The sequence below is a fragment of the Carassius auratus genome, chromosome 46, assembly GCF_003368295.1.
Source record: "Carassius auratus strain Wakin chromosome 46, ASM336829v1, whole genome shotgun sequence".
NCBI lineage: Eukaryota > Metazoa > Chordata > Actinopteri > Cypriniformes > Cyprinidae > Carassius > Carassius auratus.
This window is the reverse complement of record NC_039288.1, coordinates 18,896,281-18,918,544: the sequence shown is the minus strand read 5'-3', so window position 1 is coordinate 18,918,544 and position 22,264 is coordinate 18,896,281. Positions and strand designations below refer to the sequence as shown.

The following is a 22,264-nucleotide window of genomic DNA, read 5'->3' as shown; positions in this document are numbered from 1 at the left end:
ACATCAAATAATAATAATAATAATATTTATGTAAATAATTGAATAAGTTATAAATATATTGGTAAATACTGTGTATGTGTTTTTTATGGATCACAACACTTATTTTTATAATCTGTTTTTCTATTTACATTTCTTTTCTTTTGTTCTCTGAGGTGAAATGTGTTTATATATTTGTGAATTTACACACAACAGAAGCTCCAGTTAAATCTGGTTGTAGCACTAAAACAGTCGTCGGTCACCTTCAAGTACAAACACACAACCCTTTCTCTTTCTCTCTCGCTCATTCTGTCTCTCTCTCAGTCACACACACTCTCTCTCTCACTCCTCACTCTTAGTCACTCTGTCTCTCTCTGTCTCTCTCTCTCTTTCCCTCTCGCCCTCAGTCCCGCCCACTCCGGTTAACATCGGGCCCCTCCACACTGCTGTCATTCATTCAAAATAGTGAGTTGGCCGCTGGATCCAAGTTTACTCTTCTGAGGAGCTTCTGGAGCAAGTACTGTGTGAGAAGAGTGACTCGATCTGACTGAAACCTGTGTGTGTTCAGAGGAAGAGCTCTGCTGACCCGCTGGACTCTGGGCTTCACTGACAACCTGCACCATGAGGAAGGAATCCTGCTGCCATGTTAACCGTCTGGAGTCATCGGCGCTGTTCTCCTGATCATGGGAACCGGACTCTTTGTGTCCGGACTCTTCCAGACCTTGATCCACAACAAGCTGAAGGGGTAAGAGCTGTCTTTGCTAGGACTGGGACAGTTTATTTATTATGCCAGCTAATATTATAATTTTTATAGTATTTTTATTATTATTTTTTTGTTTTAAGTGTTATTTTATATAACATTTTTATGATGACATTTTTAGGCAAGTGTCTTATATTGATAATTTTGAAATTATTTATTTAAAAAATTTTTATATATACATTTTATTTAAAATTATTTATTTTTGGTAATTTTTACATTATTTTTATTTTAGTAAGTGCTCTTTATTGATTATATTTATTTAAATGTTTTCGGTTCTAATATTAATTATTATTTAGATTATTTAAATGTTTATTTGACATTTTTGTAATTTTCTTTTGTGTTATAATTATTTTTATTTTTGATTATTTTATATTTTAATTTTACATTATGATTTATTATATACTGTTCTATACTATTTTTATTTTAAATAATTTATTTTATACATTTTTACAACTGATTTAATTTTTAGTAAATGTTGTATATTTGATTTTTAATTTTTCAATTATTATTTTAATGTTACATTTTTATGATTTATTAAATGTTTTGCAAATATTCTGTATTGATTAATATGTATTTTATTTATTTTTAGTTTATTAAATTTTCAGTAAGTGATACATTTTTTTGAACCATGCAGTGGCGGGAAACAGCCACGTTTGTGTTCAGTCTCAGTGGAGCATGTGCTCTCGGAGTAATCAGAGTGACGTGTAACATGTGCTTGTGGTTTCTATCTTCACTTCATATGCTCAAGTTTCTCTTTTATGGTGCGTCAAGTAAATGTCACGTCTGCAGAGAGCACATGATCACTTGTCAGATGATGTAGAGAACGATGAGTTTGTAGAAGTGAATCACCTGCTGGAACACAGAAGTCTCTTACTGGCTTTTGAAAGTAAATACTCTCGCACGAGTGTGAAATCAGACGATCAGTCACGTTCTGAGAGCTTGGTGTTTTAACAATGAATCCGAATGCTCTGTTTGTGTGTTAATATGATCTGCTGCAGCAGCTCGTCCTGAACAGGAAACACACTTGTGTGGATTTTCTGAATGTGTGTGTGTGTGTTTGCGTGAGAGTGTGTGGATCATTGCGTGTTTCGGCTGCTCATCTGCAGACAGATCACTGTATCTGGACAGTCTTAAGTTCTTGTATTGTAATTCAGCTAAATCTACCACTCCCAAACTACAAGCACAAGCTGTTTTTAGTGTAAGATGAAGTTCTTTTACCAGGGTAGTAATTTAGCATCACAGTCCAGAGTTGGGAGTAACAGAGCGGGGGCCGCGGCTGATTGAAGCGGTACAGACGGCTCCAGGAATGGCGTTTAAATGCGTCTGCAAACAACTGATTATATGTGAGACATCAAACTCCTCAGATCAGCCTCGTCTGCTTTCATCTGGATGTTTGGGAGAGTAAATCACACACACACACACACACACACACACACACACACACACACACACACTGCAGATGTTCTGGGGAGTTTCTGATTGGTCGCACGTTCAGAGTTTTGATTACAGAATAAAAATGAGGAAAACATGTTGATGACAGTAAAGAGTGAATCTGTCATCAGTAATACAGGAAATTCTGAACCCAATTTACATTATCATACTATTATTCATTGAGAATGCATTAAATCAATCAAAAGTGGTAGTAAAAACATTAATGATGTTACAAAAGTTTTTTATTTCAAATAAAAATTGTAATAACATTTCACAATTTTACTGATTTTTTTAATCAAATAAATGCAGCCTTGGAAGATATTTATTTTAAAACATTAAAAATCTTTTTTTACTTAAGATAACTAAAACTAATAAATAAATATATAAAATAAATAAATAAATTAATTAATTTAATAAAAACGATATAGACTTTTTTTTTATTCCAAAAACTAATAAAAAAATTTGAAACTAGCTGAAAAAAATAAATAAATAAATAAATAAATATTTATTATGAAATAATAAGTAAATATATATATATATATATATATATATATATATATATATATATATTTACTTATTATTTCATAATATATTTTAACATTTATTTCAGCTAGTTTCCAAGGCTTAATTTTTTCATTTTCATTTAGTTTCAATGAAAAGAACTAAAATGACTAAAACTTATAAAGGAAAATGAATATATATGTTAGTTTTAGATTTTTTTTCAATGTCTGTATAGTTTTGATAAATGTTTATTTATTAGTTTTAGCTATTTTAGTAAATGAAAAGTACTAAAATAAGTAAAACTAATAAATAAAAATTAATAAAAATCCAAAACTAACTTTTTTTTAATATTATAAACAACAGAATAAACACTTGAAGATAAATTAAAGTGAAAGCAGAATATTTTTTTTTAATTAAATTCAAAATATTAGCAAAGACTATCAAATGACCCTTTCTTACACTGAAATCAGCATTTGCTTGTCGTTTTAGAGCTGCAGATTTAGTCAGAAAAGTTATGAATTTATTGTCAGATTTGGGCGTCAGGGCATCTAGTGCTGTGGCACACTGTCTGTTTAACTCTGGTTTGTGTCTGAGCTCATTCCTTCAGTTCTCCAGATAATCAAACACATGAAAACACAGGCCTGAGGAGGAGGAAATCAGCCGTTTGAGTCTGAGAAAACACACATTAGAGCTGTTTGCTAAACTGTATCCTTAGTTAAATCAGCCTCCGAAGATCTGCAGGCTGTTCTGTTTATTTTGCTAACTACACTCGATTATACAGCTAGATTAAATACCATTTTATTATTTGCATTCTGCATGTTGTTTTTTCAGCTTTTTTCCAGTTCTGCTATAGCTTTGTTTTTTTTTCCTGAATTTGTTTCAGTACTTGTTAAAAGAGAAGGAAAATGGGGAAATCTTCTTGATGACAGAATAAATAATTCATCTGTCATCAGTATTTCAGGAAAAGTATGAATGCAGTAACCAGTTTATACGTGAATTCTGAACCCAATTTAAACTACCGTTCAAATAAATTCATATATATCGAATACATCGATGATGTATTAAAATGATCAAAAGTGCATTTTTAATGTTACAACGTTTCAGATAAATGCTGTTCTTTTGAACTTTCTGTTCATTGTGCAGCACAACTGTGTTCAACATTGATAATAATCAGAAATGTTTCTTGAGCAGTAAATCATCATATTTTAATGTGATCATGTGACACTGAAGACTGGAGGAATGATGCTGAAAATTCAGCTGTGCATCACAGAAATAAATTACAGTTTAACACAGATTAACACAGAAAACTGATTTTATTTAATTCTAATAATATTTCAAAATTTTTACTGTATTGTTGATCATAAAAATGCAGTCTTGGTGAGCAGAAGAGACAAAAACATCATTATTATGATTCAAAATTTCTGAATATAGTGTTTAGGAATTTTTGCACGATTCTTTGGCTTGTGTAGCTGGAGTTTGACTACTTATAATAAAAACAGTATTTTGTCCATTAAAGGAGTATTAAATGCCAGTGAAGCTTCGATATAAACACCTCATTGTTCTACTTCAGCGTTTTTTCAAGACGTCCTGGCTGGTGGCTGTGGGATTTTTACATGAGAAAAGACGAGAAGAAAAGAAAAGTTGTGGCTGTTGATTCGAGGAATGAGTGTGAGCTGATGGTCATGTGATCTGTGAGGTGTGTGTGTGTTAATGAGGGTCATTCAGTCCAGCCTTGTGTGTGTGTGTGTGTGTGTGAGTTTTAGATGGAAGAAACTCATTGTGTTTTTGAGATTCTTAATGCAGTTTTGCAGACAGGAAGTTAAATGTGTTTCAGATGTTGAGTGCAGTGACCGTCTGTTCATTAACACTGATGTAGACCAATAATAATCAGATTATGAGCTCATAACTGTGCCTTATTAACAGAAGGTTAGTGTATATCTGCATTATATCAGTAAGAATCGCTCTTGGTCTCAGTTTCAGACACTAGGCACTCTTTCTATCTGAACAGCTGGTTGTTGGTCAGAATGGTTTGTAAAGTGATCTCTATCCTCCTCCGTGACTGATGTCTCAAACACACATCAAGTTAGTTATTGTCTTTCATATTTCTCATAAAACTTCCCGACTCCTGTGTGTTTCTGCTGCTGGCTGAAAGTTTAATGACCTGATTGAGCCAGAGAAATACATTTTATCAGCATTTGAGGAATTTGGAAATGTTACATTTGAGCGTGCAACAATGTAGCGCTGGAGGTCATGAGGTCGTGACCTCACGTGACACGGAATGACCTAAATACTTCATATAAATACAGTGTGATTAATAAAGCAGACGTTCTGATTTTGTCAACACTGGTTTTAATTTTGTTTTCCTTTACACTAATAATTATAACTTCTTGTTTTATTTGCAACTCCGAAAAATCAATTTGAAAGCGAATGACCTCAGAGTTTACAGACATGAACTACAGCCAAAAAATGTTTGTGCTGTAATGTATAATATCCCTGTTGTGTTGTGTGTTCAGGAGATCACGCTGACAGAAGGCAGTAAAATTTTCGGCACGTGGAAGAATCCACCGCCTCCGGTCTACATGGAGTTCTTCATGTTCAACCTCACCAACCCTGAGGAGTTCCTGAAAGGAGAAGCCAAACCTCATGTTACTACAATGGGGCCGTACACCTACAGGTACATCACCTGAACACACAGACGGCTCGGTTTTCATATTCATTTTAATAATTTATCTTAAAATATAAAAACATTTTTAAATGTAACATTTGCTGGAAACTGACACCCAAGTTTACTTCAGTTAGATCTGCTACCTTGCAGATGTTGATCATCTTTACTGAAGAATTATGTGTGCATTATTAAATACAGTTACAGCTGAAGCAGTTTTCATGCTCTCCTCACTTCTGAGGGATCATTTATGTCACACCCTAAACAAATATCAAAGTCTGTGTCGTTAACACAAAATAACTTTCATGCATATATCAAGTATTATGCTCCACATTATGCATATATTTTTTTTCTACTGTACAATTATAATTTGCAATATACAACCATTTGTGCCTCATTTCCTCTTTGCACTGCCATATTTTTTATTTAAATGTTCTTTTATTGGTTTCTTGCTCATTTAATTGTCTCCTGGAGTCAGGCTCGTAATGTCAATAAAAGTCAATCTAGTTGTGTTATTTCTGCTCAGCTGAACTGTGTTTTGTTCTTCTTCTGTAACTCTAACCCGTTCCAGAGAGTTCAGGCCCAAACACAACGTGTCGTTTGTTCACAACGGGACGAAGGTTGCTGCTTACACAGCTAAGATTTTCGTCTTCGAGCCTGAGAAATCAGTTGGAGACCCGAACGTGGATCTGGTGACGACGGTGAACATCCCAGCGGTGGTGAGTGTGTGTGTGTGTGTGTGTGTGCGTGTGTTTTATTGTCCAGTTGATCTGAGTCTGATTCCTCAAACAGGCCGCGATGAATCGGATCAAAAGTTTAGGATTCTGGGTCTCCTCTGGATTCTCCATGTTCATGGGCTCCATCGGCACCAAAATGTCCATGACACACACGGTGCAGGAGCTGCTCTGGGGCTTCAAAGACCCCTTACTCACCCGACTGAAAACCATAAAAAAAGATACGGATGAATACTTCGGTCTCATGCTGCATGTGAGTCTCAGATCAGACACGTATCTGTGGATCCTTCTGTAGTAAAAAATCTGTTCCAAAAAATCTGTTATATATATATATATATATATATATATATATATATATATATATATATATATATATATATATTTACATTTCCACATGCTGTTGCAAAAATGATCTTAACTGCAGGAACAATTTTTTATTTTTATTTTGTATCACTGAAAGACTTGTATCAAGTCTTTAATAATAATAATAGTATGTTTTATTTCAAAAACCTAAAGACGCTAATAACAGATAGAATACAACATATGAACAGCCAAACATATATGCAATATACAAGATAAGTTACAAAACAAGCCAAGAACAGAAATTAAGGTAAGCAATCAGTTGAGCACCACTGTAAATAAGTGAGTTTTGAGGGCAAGGACATAGTGGAGAATTAGTTCGGAAAGTTAAGAAGGTGCTAAACCATGAAAACTAAAACAGGAATCTTAAACTGAGGTGACAGGGAGACACATATACTAACATACTCAGATCTATTATTCTGTACATGAATGTGTGTGTGTGTTTATCAGCTGTTTTTGTGTTGTCAGAAAAATGGCAGCGATGATGGTGAGTTTGTGTATCACACCGGAGAGCAGAACTACCTGGACTTCGGCCGCATTTACACCTGGAAGGGAGAAAAGTAAAGTCCCTGATTCTCCTGAATGTCATGTTTAATGAAGCAGAGCTGGAGAAGATTGACTTCATGTGCTTTGTGTCTCAGGATGGTGTCCTTCTGGAAAACCAACCAGAGTAACATGATCAACGGCACCGACGGCAGCTCTTTCCACCCGTTCCTGACCAAAGAAGAGCGGCTCAACGTCTTCACCCCTGACCTCTGCAGGTATATATATTTATGTCACTTCACATATGGAATGTTATCCCATAAATTAGGAAAATAAAGGAAAATAAAATCGGTCCTGGAACAGAACCCTGAGGGACACCTTTGGAAAGTGTCAAAATAGATGAATTACAGACTTTTAAAGATAGTTGGCAAACCATTTAATGGTATTTTTAGAGATTGAGACATGTTATGACTTAGAAATTTGCATGCAATGGCTTTTCTCCTGCTTGTTTTGCGATCACATCTTTAGTAATGTTGGCGTAATAAACATAGACGAAGCCCATCAAAGGGGCTTTCAGACAGTCCTCATCTCTGTCAAACAGCAACTAAAAGTGGTTCCAGTTGCGCAGCACGAGAGAGACTGAAAATGATGGATTACAGAAAAACATTGTCTATTTTGTGCACAACTTGAACAGATTACAACAGGTAGCTGTCAGCTGAGTGGATATTAATAATATCGTTAACAGTTCTCGTTTAGAATCGATATTGATTTGGCTTCTTGTTATAAGGATCTTTAGTCAATGCTGTTCTGTTAATGTGTGAACTTAATGTGTGAATATCAACCTTAAAATTCTGCCAGATTCATAATGAATAAAAAATAAAGTTGTGGTGCTCTTTAATGTGGCATGAGTGATCTTAAAAAAATACTTGGCACTTGTCAACCCTGTCAGAGTACAGCTGTGGCAACATGAGTTCTTGTGCTAACACTGATTTGTGAAAGAGCACATTTCTGTCAAATTCAGTTTCATTAAAAAGCTGAGCCTTTGTACAGGATGACTTTTGAATCTTTTGTGAACTCCTGGGATGTTGTTCTCATGTGTGCGTGGCTCTGCCGTACCTGAGGTTATTTCTGAAGGCTGATCTCATTGTGTGTTTGGCAGCACATGTGTTTTCTGTTTTGTCCTGATAACAAGAGAGCTATAAATCACACACCATCCGGACATTTAGAACATGCCACAATATAATGAAGAATAAAAAAGACATCTGTTTAAGTCGTTCCATGGGAACATCTTGAAATTCATCCTGAGTACATATTTTTAGAATTTATATTTGATTATATATACATATATTATACATATACATTCCATATAAATTATATATATATATATATATATATATATATATATATATATATATATATATATATATATATATATATATATATATATATATATATAAAATTATATATATATATATATATTTTTTTTTTTTTAAACTAACAAATCAGTTTTTTATATTTTCAGTTTAATTTTTGTAATATTAGTTCTATGTGCCTTCCTCATTTCATTTAGTTTTAGTTCTTTTTAAATACTACCATTTAAGATAACTTAATTTCGTTTTCATTTAAGATCCATTTTTAAATTTATTTCCATTTAGTCATTTTAGTGCTTTAACTTAAACTTACTTTATTTATTTAAAATATTTTTGTTTATTTTTTAACACTTCCAGATTTTAATGTTTAAGTCCTTCTACTGTATATACATGTGCATTGTTTTAACTTAGTTATTTTTCTTAAAAGCAGTTTAGAATGGCACACATTATCAAAAAACAACAGTTGCTTATTTATAGAATATTTATACCAGAAGTATTATTATTGTCATAGACTTATTTTCATACAATAATGACAATGTTTTAGGTCAAATGTCTTTTTAAGGTCAGTTTGGCTGTTTTTAGATCATCAGGAGCTGAAGTAGCTGATGATGATTTTGAACAGTTGGTGGACGCCTGTAGCTCTGCATAACTGAGTCTCAAGTTCCCTTTTAAAAGCACTGTATGTGGAAATGCAGAAGTTCTGCTGAAATCGGCATGAAATTGGAACAAAGGTCTGAACTTCACGAATCCCTGCCTGACATTAGCGTTTGCGGCAGACTCAGACTCAGTGTGGAAACAGAACTTTCATCTAATTCTTCGTAATATCACTACAGAAATAGAATGGGGTGATGGGATTTTACAATATCCATGCAGTTTTAAGCAAGAAAATAAATAACTGTAGAGCTCACAACTGGATACTTTACACATTGGAATCAAAGCTGTTTTCTTTTTTTATTACTTTAACTTTTTTGAATACATACTTTAACGAATACTCAATGTATTATCAAAATGTATTATTTAAATAAAATTTCTAATTAATTTGTAATTTATTTGAAGTACTGAGGTTCAGTTTTTATTTCCCTGTCTTTATGTCAAATTTTTTTGTTACCTGTTACTTTTAGACTTAATTATACAATTTTGTATAATGCTTTATTGATGTATTTATTTATTTTAAATGTTATATAGTACATTTTCAAGTATTTTAATTATTTATTTAATATTTACAAAATATTACAAATATTTACAAATATTTAGTAAATATGTAATGTTATGAATAAATAATGTATATTTATATTTTTTTATTAATTCATTAAGTATAATATGGTTCAGTGTTTATTTTTTATATGCTTAATTTTGGTAATATTTTAGTCATATTTTCTAAATTTACATGATCAATTATTTATTAAATTATTTAACATTTCAAATGTATTTTGGGAACTGCGCTTTGGATATGTCAGCTGATGATGTAAGGCGAGTGATGCACACTGTTATTTTTATATTCTATATAATATGTGTTCTTGTTGTGCTTTGACCTTTCACCTGAAGTCCAGTTGACCTGTCCGTCTAACTCTAGGGTTTATTTTCAATGGGAACTCTGCCCTAACCGCCCGTCTTTGTACGGTGAGGAAAGAATCTCATGTGTTCTGGAATGAGCTGGAGCCACACATGGTTTCACGAGAACAGACTCCAACCCTGGAATGTTTTCAAATCACTTTCAACCTAGTTGAACATGAGCAGCGGACCCTTGGGTTATTGTGCTGGCGGGGACAGCTGTCCTTGTCCTTTTCCTCTGACTCCTCACCCAGATTTTTAAGGGAAAGGCGGCTGCAAGAATGGCTCATGTAACCTTTGTACATGGTTTAATCAGGCTGGGGTCAGTCTGGGAAACTAATTTCCCCTAAAATTACTGAACACTTTTCTTGTAACTGAAAAGCAGGTTTCTGAACGCCTCCTGAACACTTTATAGTGAACACAAGCTTGTTTGAGCATCCTGGGGTCAAAAGTCACGTTCAGGGTCACATTTGCCAGGTTAATCAGAATCTGTTGTGCAACATATGTGTTAAACATGTAGTTATCTGCGCAAAAGATGATATTTGATGGATCTTCTGCAGGTCCATCCACATGCGCTTTGAGAAGGAGGTGGAGCTGAAGGGCATCCCAGCATACCGCTTCACGCCGCCCCGGGACACGCTGGCCAGCGGCAAGAACATCCCGGAAAATGAGGGATTCTGTGTGACACCAAATAAATGCCTGGATGATGGTGTGCTGGATGTGTCTGTGTGTCGGAATGGTGAGGTGCTGCATACATACATACACACATGCATAATACATGCAAGAACACACACAACTTGCATATATATTATCTAATAAAAATGAAAGATTAAAGCAATCTCAGTTAATATAATGCTTAAATTAATTGAATTTTAATTTCATTTAATTATTCATTTAATTGTATACTTTAATTATTGCTTGTTGTATTTTTTAGGAAGTTTCGATGCAGTTGCTAGGGCATTCTGAGAGTTTTAGGCTGTTGCTATAGAGTTGCTAGTGTGTACTGACTGTTTAGGGTGTTGCTATGCAGTTACTAGTGTGTTCTGAGTGTTTAAAACTGTTGCTATGCAGTTGCTAGTGAGTTTTTAGTGTTTAGGACTGTTGCTATGCAGTTGCTAGTGTGTTCAGAGTGTTTTAGACTGTTGCTATGCCATTGCTAGTGTGTTCTGAGTGTTTAAGACTGTTGCTATGCAGTTGCTAATGTGTTCTGAGTGTCTAAGACTGTTGCTATGCAGTTGCTAGTGTGTTCAGAGTCTTTTAGGGTGTTGCTATGCAGTTGGTAGTGTATTCTGAATGTTTTAGGGTGTTGCTATGCAGTTGCTAGTGTTTTCCGAGTGTTTTAGACTGTTGCTATGCCATTTCTAGTGTGTTCTGAGTGTTTAAGACCGTTGCTATGCAGTTGCTAGTGTGTTCTGAGTGTTTAAGACTGTTGCTATGCAGTTGCTAATGTGTTCAGAGTATTTTAGGGTGTTGCTATGCCATTGCTAGTGTGTTCAGAGTGTTTTAGACTGTTGCTATGCAGTTGCTAGTGTGTTCTGAGTGTCTAAGACTGTTGCTATGCAGTTGCTAGTGTGTTCAGAGTCTTTTAGGGTGTTGCTATGCAGTTGGTAGTGTATTCTGAATGTTTTAGGGTGTTGCTATGCAGTTGCTAGTGTTTTCCGAGTGTTTTAGACTGTTGCTATGCCATTGCTAGTGTGTTCTGAGTGTTTAGGACCGTTGCTAGTATGCTATGCAGTTGCTAGTGTGTTCTGAGTGTTTAAGACTGTTGCTATGCAGTTGCTAGTGTGCTCCGAGTGTTTAAGACTGTTGCTATGCAGTTGCTAGTGTGTTCAGAGTGTTTTAGACTGTTGCTATGCCATTGCTAGTGTGTTCTGAGTGTTTAAGACTGTTGCTATGCAGTTGCTAGTGTGTTCTGAGTGTCTAAGACTGTTGCTATGCAGTTGCTAGTGTGTTCAGAGTCTTTTAGGGTGTTGCTATGCAGTTGGTAGTGTATTCTGAATGTTTTAGGGTGTTGCTATGCAGTTGCTAGTGTTTTCCGAGTGTTTTAGACGGTTGCTATGCCATTTCTAGTGTGTTCTGAGTGTTTCAGACTGTTGCTATGCAGTTGCTAGTGTGTTCTGAGTGTTTAAGACTGTTGCTATGCAGTTGTTAGTGTGTTCCGAGTGTTTAAGACTGTTGTTATGGAATTTCTCTGGTGTTTGAATGTTGTTAGGCTGTTTCTATGGAGTTTTTAGGGTGTTCTGAGAGTTTTGGGCAGTTGCTATGTAGTTTGAAAATTTTTAAGCTGTTGCTATGCAAATTCTACCGTGTTCCACATGTTTTAGTCTGTTTCTATGCAGTTGCTAGGGTGTTATTAGGTTGTGGTCATGCTCTCTATGGTTATCGAATGTTTAGGCTGTTGCTATGCAGTAACTAGGGTTTTCTCAGAGTTTTGGGCAGTTGTAAGGGTTTTTCAGTGTTTTAAACCTGTTGCTAGGGTGTTATGAGTGTTCTAGTCTGTTGCTATGCAGTTTCTATGACATTTTAAGTGTTTTTAAGCTGTTGCAAATTAATGTTTTTTTTTGCCACTTTCTGCCTGACTAGACTTTTTTCAGATTTAAGTGAATTCTGGGTATTATTTTGATCCATAAAGTGAAACACACACAAAATATCTGCTGACCTTCCTCTCAGCTCTGTGTTTGTGTTTTATGGTTTTCTGTCACGCTGTGCTCATGTGAGCTTCAACACACGATTAAAACATTGCCAAAGCATTTGAGCACTTGCATATTACAGGTGTATGGAATAACACACACACACACACACACACAGACACACACTCAAGACTGTGTGCTGCCAAACATGAGGCCTGGAAAACGCTCACCTCTGTCCCAGTAACACAGGAGTCAGTGTTATTCGCGGCTACTCCTGAATGTTTTCATGCTCAAGGTCAGAGTTTCCTTCATCTTCTCCTGATAGCAAGAGCCTCTTTAATGTCACGACAGGATGAACCTCCTCATCTCTCAGGGGGGTCGTTTCGGAGAAGGCATTGTTACGACAATGTGTGTAGGAGACGTCATTTCTGTTGTTATACAACTGAAAACATTCATAATGACTGTTGTTCTATGAGTTTGTAGTACATTCCTTTATCTGACAAGGTCACTGCCTTGTTAATGAAAGAAGTGTGTAAAACAGTATGTGCGGCAGGATGATGAATGCTTGCAAACAGAGTTTACTATTTTTTTTAATTTGTTGATTAGTTTTTTTTAAGAAGTCTCTTCTGCTCATCAATATGCATTAAAAACAAAAAACAGTAAAAACAGTAATATTGTGAAGTATTATTTAAATAGCTGCTTTCTACAAATATATATTAAAATGTTTTAATTTAATTATGAATTTAATGTGATCATCATTTCATACATTATTTAATTAATACTTGTTTAAAATAATAATAATAATCATGTTAAAGTCATTTTTTACCATGATGTACAGTATTTTACTGAAAATTGAAAGTCATGAAAATAATTTTTACAATCTTAATAGTACTACAAAAACATTCAGTTTTCTTTATGCAGTATACAATATCAGGGTAATAAAAAAAAACCTAAATAATTATGAATGAACTAGTCAAATGAAAGCCTTGATTGCACTTTGGAGCAAAGCTTCAGAAATGCAGCATTGTAAAAACTAAAAACACATCTCTTCTATCTTTATTTGACCCTATAACTCTAGCTCTATCGATTCTAATTATATTCTTTAAAAACATGCCCCTTTTAGCCTTGGACTCTATTCATTTACTAACTGCTTGTTTTCTTAAAAAAAAAAACACTAGCTTTATTTATTCATTTATTTTTTTGTATTCTTTTTGTTTCTTTTTTATTTATTTTACAATTAACAAAAGCAAAAAAGGCCTCTAACACCAGCTTGTTTTGTATTTAATAGAAAAAAAGCCTTGCTATGTGTACCGCAGTAAGCTAACTGAGACTTGTCACAGCACTTACATAATTATTGCCCTTTTCTTAGTTTTGATTGCTTCTATTGTCCTTTGGATAAAAGCATCAGGTAAAAGGCTAAATGTAATTGTTGTTGTTTTGTGTCTCAGGTGCTCCTGTCGTCGTGTCTTTCCCTCACTTTCATCTGGGCGATGAGAAGTATGCCCAAGCTATCGATGGCATTTCTCCGGTGCATGAGCATCATCAGACTTTTCTGGATCTGAACCCTGTAAGATCTGTTGTGATATGATAAGACACTTTGAAGTGTTGCGTTCTTTAATGCATTTTTTCCTGTCTGAAGTATTTTTGTGACATCATTGGTTTGATTGCAGCAGTCAAGCTCAGATTTCTGACTTTTTTTCCTCAGACTATGGGAGTGCCTGTTCGTGCCATGAAACGAGCCCAGTTCAACATTCAACTCGAGAGAGTTAGTGGCTTTCCGTGAGTGGTGCTTTCCTGTTAGATATATTTTTAATCAGGCCGTGTTGGTAAGCAGCCATGAGTGTGAGTGTGTGTTCGATAGTTTTAAAGCTGAAGGTCTTTGTCCTTTGTTTCCTCAGGTTGACCAGGAATCTCAATAACACCATCTTTCCCATCTTGTTTCTGAATGAGGTCAGAAGAGTGTCGGAAGTTTCCCCTGAATGGGCTGATTTAGTAACCGATGTTTTCTTTTGTGGAACTGAAGGTTTTCTGATGTTTTTCAGTCTGTGGTGATTGATGACGCTTCAGCGGCGAGGATTCAGAAGCTGCTGCTGATCGTGACTCTAGTGTCTCATTTCCCGCTCATCCTCGTGTCTCTGGGAGTCATTCTGGTGCTTGTCTCCATCATCCTCGCCATTCGCTTCTATGAGAACAAGGTAATAGCCGCCTAGTAACACCCTAGCAACTTTGGATTTCTCATTTCCCCAGATCACACTAGCAAGTGCCTAGCAACCACCCAGAACACCCTAGCAACCGCCTAGAAACACCCTAGCAACTTTGGTTTTCTCATTTCCCCTGAACACACTAGAAATTGCCTAGCAACCACCCAGAACCGCCTAGTAGCACCCTAGCAACTTTGGTTTTCTCATTTCCTCAGAACACTCTAGCAATTGCCTAGCAACCACCCAGAACACCCCAGCAACCGCCTAGTAACACCCTAGCAACAGCCTAGTAACCCTCTAGCTTTTTTTGTGTTCAAATTTCCCAAAAACACCCTAGCAACTGCCTAGCAACAACCCAGACCAACCTTGCAAATACCTAGTAACACCCTAGCAATTTTGTTTTTTTCACTTCCCCAGAAGTCAAGTCAAGTCACCTTTATTTATATAGCACTTTAAACAAAAAAGATTGCGTCAAAGCAACCGAACAGCATTAATTAGGAAAACAGTGTGTCAATAATGCAAATGGACAGTTAAAGCCAGTTCATCATTGAATTCAGTGATGTAATCTCTGTTCAGTTTAAATAGTGTCTGTGCATTCATTTACAAACGGCAAGGATATTCGTCATCCAGTTTTTTATATCGACTATGCATTCCATTAGCTTTTCAAATTGGTGTGTTTCACCTGGCCACAAAGAAATATAGAGCTGAGTATCATCAGTATAACAGTGAAAGCTAACACCGTGTTTCCTGACGATAACTCCCGAGGGTAACATGTAAAGTGTGAAGAGTAGCGGCCCTAGTACTGAGCCTTGAGGCACTCCATCCAGCACTTGTGATCGATATGATACCTCTTCATTCACTGCCACCAATTGATGGCGGACATATAAGTATGATTTAAACCATGCTAATGCACTTCCATTAATGCCTACAAAAAGTGTTCTAGTATATGCAAAAGAATGTTGTGGTCAATAGTGTCAAACGCAGCACTAAGAGCCAACAGCACTAATATTGGATCTTAGTGAACACCCTAGCAATTTCCTAGCAACTGCCCAGAACAACCTTGTAACCACCTAGTAACATTCTAGCAACTTTGGTTTTCTAATTTCCCAAGGATACCCAAGCAACTGCTTAGCAACCACCCAAGACAGCCTAGCGACTTTTGTTTTCTGATTTCCTCAGGAAACCCTAGCAACCAACCAGAACAACCTAGCAACCGCCTAGTAACACCCTAGCAACTTTGGTTTTCTCATTTCCCCGGGACACCCTAGCAGCTCCCTAGCAACCACCCAGAGCACCCTAGCAACTGCCTAGTAACACTCTAACAACTTTGGTAATCTCATTTCCCCAGAACATCCTAACGACCACCTAGCAACTACACAGAAAACCCTAGCAACAGCTTGGCTAAACCCCAGGACCCCATATCCAATGTTTAGCAATGCCTTTGTCCTCAAACAGACCTGAGAAAACACATAGTGATCTGTCTGTCTGAAAGACTTCAAACATTCAAACTAAAAGCTTTTCAAATGGCTTCAAACTTCCAGCTGTAACATAACGCTTATCTTGAAGGTCATGAAGTGTGTGTTTTTATGTGTGTATGTGTGTGTGAGAGAATGTTTAGGCTTTCAGAAAAATCTCCATTATTCTCCAGTTTATTCTTTCCCACCAAAGTTTGAACTGAAACCCAAAAATGTGACATTCACTGTCAGCACAGTTCACACGCACTAAAGCTGCCATCTAATCATTCCACAAATATTTCAAAATGTGCTCTGAGTGGGTTTGTTATGGAAACTGAATGCTATTCTTCTACTTTAGTCTTTATGGATCAATATTCTCATTTACACACTTGCTGCTGTAGAGCAGAGAAATCTGAAGGAAAAAAAATCAGTCAGTGCTAAAAGTGAAAAAAAAAAAGTGTTCCTGAACGTTATGAAAGCTTTAGTTCAGCATGTTCTCTAAATATTCACAAAGTAGCATTTAAAAAGCATTTCACTGCATGCCATTCAAACTGTTTGAATGCATGTTATTCAAAATGTTGCCTGAACCAGGAACGTTCAGATTCTGGTCATTTTGTTCATTTCTCTCTCTCTCTCTTTTTAATGCTACACTTTTTCCAATTCAGCAGTTTCTGATGTTTTCTAGTTTTATTAATTGTTTTTTAAAAGTTTTCTGAAATGGAAACTGGGGACATTTTTATGTTTTTGCTTTTTAATTGTTGTGAATTCTATAAACTATTATTGCAAATAATCATTTTTATGATGTTTTTAGGTTAAACTGTGCATAAATTGTAATTAATAAAAGTAAATAATAATAATTGCCAATAGCAGATCAAAGATCAACAGCTCAAAATAGCATTAAACAGCTATGACTTTACAAGCTAATAACATATAATAGATAAAACTGTAATTAAAATTTTTTTTTTTTTAAATATATTTTTTTCATTTTCAGTGACTGAAGTAATTTAAAAATTTATTTTTTTTTTATTTTATTTTTTTTACGAGGTAAATTCTGTTAGTATAGTTTATTTTAGTCTCAGATAAATAGCATTCAGATGCCATACATGAGTTACATAGTTTGGTCTTTTTAAAAACCGCTGTGCCCTTCGGTAGCTTCCTCTCTGCTTTCCGTTAGACACAGCATATCTTTTTAATGGTGGCATGACTTCTTTAAATGACGAGTATCCTGTATCTAGAGGAGTGGAGGTTTCATCCTGAGCCTGCTGTTCATCTGTCTGTGGTTTATATAAATGAATCAGTCTCCAGACGGCTTCCTGTCATAACTCATGCTGCTCTCATGATCAGTAAATCTGTGCTTTTGTTAATTTAACATGCTGGCTTGTATGTCACTATAACGGATGAACATCGTGTTGTGCTGATCTGGTTTTGTTTAGACTTAGTTAAGCTGAGGCTTTCCACTGCTCTCCTGTAAGTTTACAGGCCTGTTTCACACATGGGTTCAGTTCACAGGAAATGCATGAACTGATCAAATCACACCCTAAATGCAATGCAAGTCACTTTGGATAAAAGCATTAACCAAATGCATGAATGAAAATTAAATAAACTCAACAGAAAATCTTAAAATGCACTATATGCAATCTTTGAGTAATTTAAATTGTCTGGATTATTAGATCAACTAGCATTTGGTTATTCCCAGAAATGCAATACATGACATATATTACTCTATAACTAGACTGATATTGCCAGATATCCATAATCTTCACATAAGTGCATTCTCTGAAAAGTTTAAGATATGTAAGATAAATAAAATTATTTGTACATATGTTAATAATATTTATATTTTGGTTATTATATATATATATATATATATATATATATATATATATATATATATATATATATATATATATATATATATATAAAGCAACCATATATGTCAGCAATACATATATATTTTATCTTTATATGCAACTTTTTTAACACGGGCTAGATGTATATGTTAATATATGAAATGTTTCCCATTTCTGATGTTTTTACTTCATATGTAAATGTTATATATATATTCACGTTCCGTATATTGCATATTGGTTTCCTTTCAGTATACTTTTTAATATTTAGATTTTTCGTTTATTTATTTCTGATACGAGTGCATCACAAAGTGCAGTTTAACAGTCAACTGTGACAAGAATAAAACAAAACAATAATAACAATAAAAAAATTAAGCCCTTCATGGGTTTTATTCAAAATATAAATGCAAATACTCTAATGGAAGTACGTGAAACAGGCTTAACTCACTTCAGCTTGAATTGAATCAAGTCTGGTTGATCATGTGAAGCTTGCAAATTAGTTCAAGGACTGAAACATGATCTCCTTAAATACATGAACTTGTTTTCCCAACTCCCACTATTTTTATAACTCATATTTTATTTTTATAACTCGTACTAAATCAATCTTGTCTTTCTTATATCTAATCTTATATGTTCTTCTTTTCAGCCATCTGCAAAGAAAGACACATCATACGCTCCTGTCGCCGCCAAAGTGGACGATCAAGATGAGAAAAATGGCACTTATATCGGCATGATGCCTGTGGACAAGTCTTAAGCGGCTGTGTGTGTGTGTGTGTGTGTGTGTGTCACAGGTGCTTTCACTCTCAGTAGAGCGGTGTGTGTCAGTCGTCATGATTCACACTCGTTAGCAGACAAGCATCTCGATGAACGACTGAACACACACACACTTCATGGTCACTCTGCACCCATTTCATTTCATATTTATACACTTTAAGCGACATTTAAAACTGCTGTCAGGGATTTTTTTAAAGAGTATCACAGATCAAATGTTAAGAAACTCAATTTGGACCCAAATGCAGCCCTCGCCGTCCACTGATCACGCTACTGAAATCAGGCCTAAATTTAAGATTTATGTGTTTGAATTCCATCTACATTAAACTTAATGTGATGCATATTTGTCAGTCATACATAACAAAGCCAGATTTCTAAACAACTAATTTGCATTCATTAGATGTATTATGTTTTCATGGTTGAAATATGACTAGATGTTTAACAAGCAATTTTTAATAAAATGCATGAGATTGAAACAGATTGTATTTGCTGATAGTAGATATATAAACCTTGTTATTGTATAAAACACATTCAGTTCTTTAGCACTAATACAGTTTCATTTATGACTGACAAATATGCATCGTATAAGTTTATTCCAAGTCATTCAAATCGTATATACATTTCATAAATCTTAAATAAATCTTTTTCACACATGAATTGTTCCTGAATTTAAACAGAATATAGAAAGTAGTTTTACCTTGACGTGACTGACCGCAGCCAAACACACACATGTGACAAACAATAACACAACCCATCCTGTGTGAACGAGGCGAGCCACATGTGACTGAACCTGCTGTGCCTTTCATCATGAAGCGTGTTTTATTTCAGTGAACAGCTGATTCATTCATAAGCTTAAAATGCTAAAGTTGTTGATTTGATGTTGTGGAATATGTAATCTAACGTTAATTTCGTTAATAACGTAATGTCAGACATACACACTTCTCTGAACGTGATCTTTGATCCTCAAACACTGAACGCAGACGACTGCCTGAATGATTTTAGATGAGAATTGTTCTGAAATGAATATAATCTATAAGTATTATTAGACAGCAGAATTGCAATGAGCGTGCACTTCTTTTACTGTTACTGAACTAATATTTCAGGATCTTTTCTGAAATATGAACAAGTATTTTCAAAGCTTCAGTCCTTATATTTTCGTTATTTAGGATCAAACGGTGGTTTTGACACGTTACTGTTTAATGTGTTTGCACTGGCTTTCCTAAACTAGATGCTTCAGCGCAAACTCATAACATAATAACCTCTTATCATAACTCAAGGTATTTATTATCATATTGCACTAAAATACACAATATTAAATTTCATTCTGTGGCTGCACATTTAACGCACTGTTTTTTGAGATGGTCAAAATAGTTTCGAAACTCTAAACCATTTATTTGAATTGATATGATTTCTTTATGTTGTTATATTGATGTGCCAAACATCTTTATGTTGTTATACTGAGTTCAAAAAATAAATATTGCACTTGATGAGTTAGATTTGCTTGGATGTCAATGGAAGAAATCAATTATTGAGTTCAGATGTTAGTGTTTAAGACTGAATGTAACTTGGTTTAAATGCCTTTCGGGTCTTTTCAGCATTTCAGGTGTTTAATAATGTAAAATCATGCCTTCATCAGTGTGTAAACTAAAACTCAGTGGCCTTCGATCTGTTTAATGCCTTCTGCATCTGTCCAGCTCTTAGATTTCTAGATTCAGACTGCACAAATAATTGTACAGTTTTGTATATAAAATGAAGCCTTTATTTGGTGGATTTATAAGAAAATATAATAAAAAGTCTCTCTGAAAGGCACATATTTGGTCATTTTTGTGTTGTACTTTTTATTTTCATTTTTTGCTTTTTTTCCTCATAATTATTAAAAATAACTCCTCTACTTCTAAATGTCTGGGGCAGGTGAGAGAGTGAGTGTCCTGGGACTTTTGAGGGAGTGAGTGTCCTGGGACCCGTGAGGGAGTGAGTGTCCTGGGACAGGTGTGGGAGTGAGTGTCCTGGGACTGATGAGGGAGTGAGTGTCCTGGGACTTTTGAGGGAGTGAGTGTCCTGGGACAGGTGTGGGAGTGAGTGTCCTGGGACTGATGAGGGAGTGAGTGTCCTGGGACCCATGAGGGAGTGAGTGTCCTGGGAACCGTGAGGGAGTGATTGTCCTGGGACCCATGAGGGAGTGAGTGTCCTGAGACAGGTGTGGGAGTGAGTGTCCTGGGACCCGTGAGGGACTGAGTGTCCTGGGACCCATGAGGGAGTGAGTGTCCTGGGAACCGTGAGGGAGTGATTGTCCTGGGACCCATGAGGGAGTGAGTGTCCTGGGACAGGTGTGGGAGTGAGTGTCCTGGGACCCGTGAGGGACTGAGTGTCCTGGGACCCGTGAGGGAGTGAGTGTCCTGGGACCCGTGAGGGAGTGAGTGTCCTGGGACCCGTGAGGGAGTGAGTGTCCTGGGACCCGTGAGGGAGTGAGTGTCCTGGGACCCGTGAGGGAGTGAGTGTCCTGGGAACCGTGAGGGAGTGAGTGTCCTGGGACCCGTGAGGGAGTGAGTGTCCTGGGACCCGTGAGGGAGTGAGTGTCCTGGGACCCGTGAGGGAGTGAGTGTCCTGGGACCCGTGAGGGAGTGAGTGTCCTGGGAACCGTGAGGGAGTGATTGTCCTGGGACCCGTGAGGGAGTGATTGTCCTGGGACCCATGAGGGAGTGAGTGTCCTGGGACAGGTGTGGGAGTGAGTGTCCTGGGACCCGTGAGGGACTGAGTGTCCTGGGACCCATGAGGGAGTGAGTGTCCTGGGACCCGTGAGGGAGTGAGTGTCCTGGGACCCGTGAGGGAGTGAGTGTCCTGGGAACCGTGAGGGAGTGAGTGTCCTGGGAACCGTGAGGGAGTGATTGTCCTGGGACCCATGAGGGAGTGAGTGTCCTGGGACAGGTGTGGGAGTGAGTGTCCTGGGACCCGTGAGGGACTGAGTGTCCTGGGACCCATGAGGGAGTGAGTGTCCTGGGACCCGTGAGGGAGTGAGTGTCCTGGGACCCGTGAGGGAGTGAGTGTCCTGGGACCCGTGAGGGAGTGAGTGTCCTGGGACCCGTGAGGGAGTGAGTGTCCTGGGACCCGTGAGGGAGTGAGTGTCCTGGGAACCGTGAGGGAGTGATTGTCCTGGGACCCGTGAGGGAGTGAGTGTCCTGGGAACCGTGAGGGAGTGAGTGTCCTGGGACCCGTGAGGGAGTGAGTGTCCTGGGAACCGTGAGGGAGTGAGTGTCCTGGGAACCGTGAGGGAGTGATTGTCCTGGGACCCGTGAGGGAGTGAGTGTCCTGGGAACCGTGAGGGAGTGAGTGTCCTGGGACCCGTGAGGGAGTGAGTGTCCTGGGACCCGTGAGGGAGTGAGTGTCCTGTGAACCGTGAGGGAGTGATTGTCCTGGGAACCGTGAGGGAGTGAGTGTCCTAGGACTGGTGAAGGAATGAGTGTCCTGGGACCCGTGAGGAGTGAGTGTGCTGAGACAGGTGAGGGAGTGAGTGTTCTGGGACCCATGAGGGAGTG

At 36.9% G+C, this 22,264-nt stretch overlaps 1 pseudogene; it reads left to right on the top strand.

Annotated features, from left to right (window-relative positions):
• Window positions 1–597: 597 nt before the first annotated feature.
• Window positions 598–20,549, top strand: LOC113064485 (lysosome membrane protein 2-like; annotated as a pseudogene).
• Window positions 20,550–22,264: the final 1,715 nt, after the last annotated feature.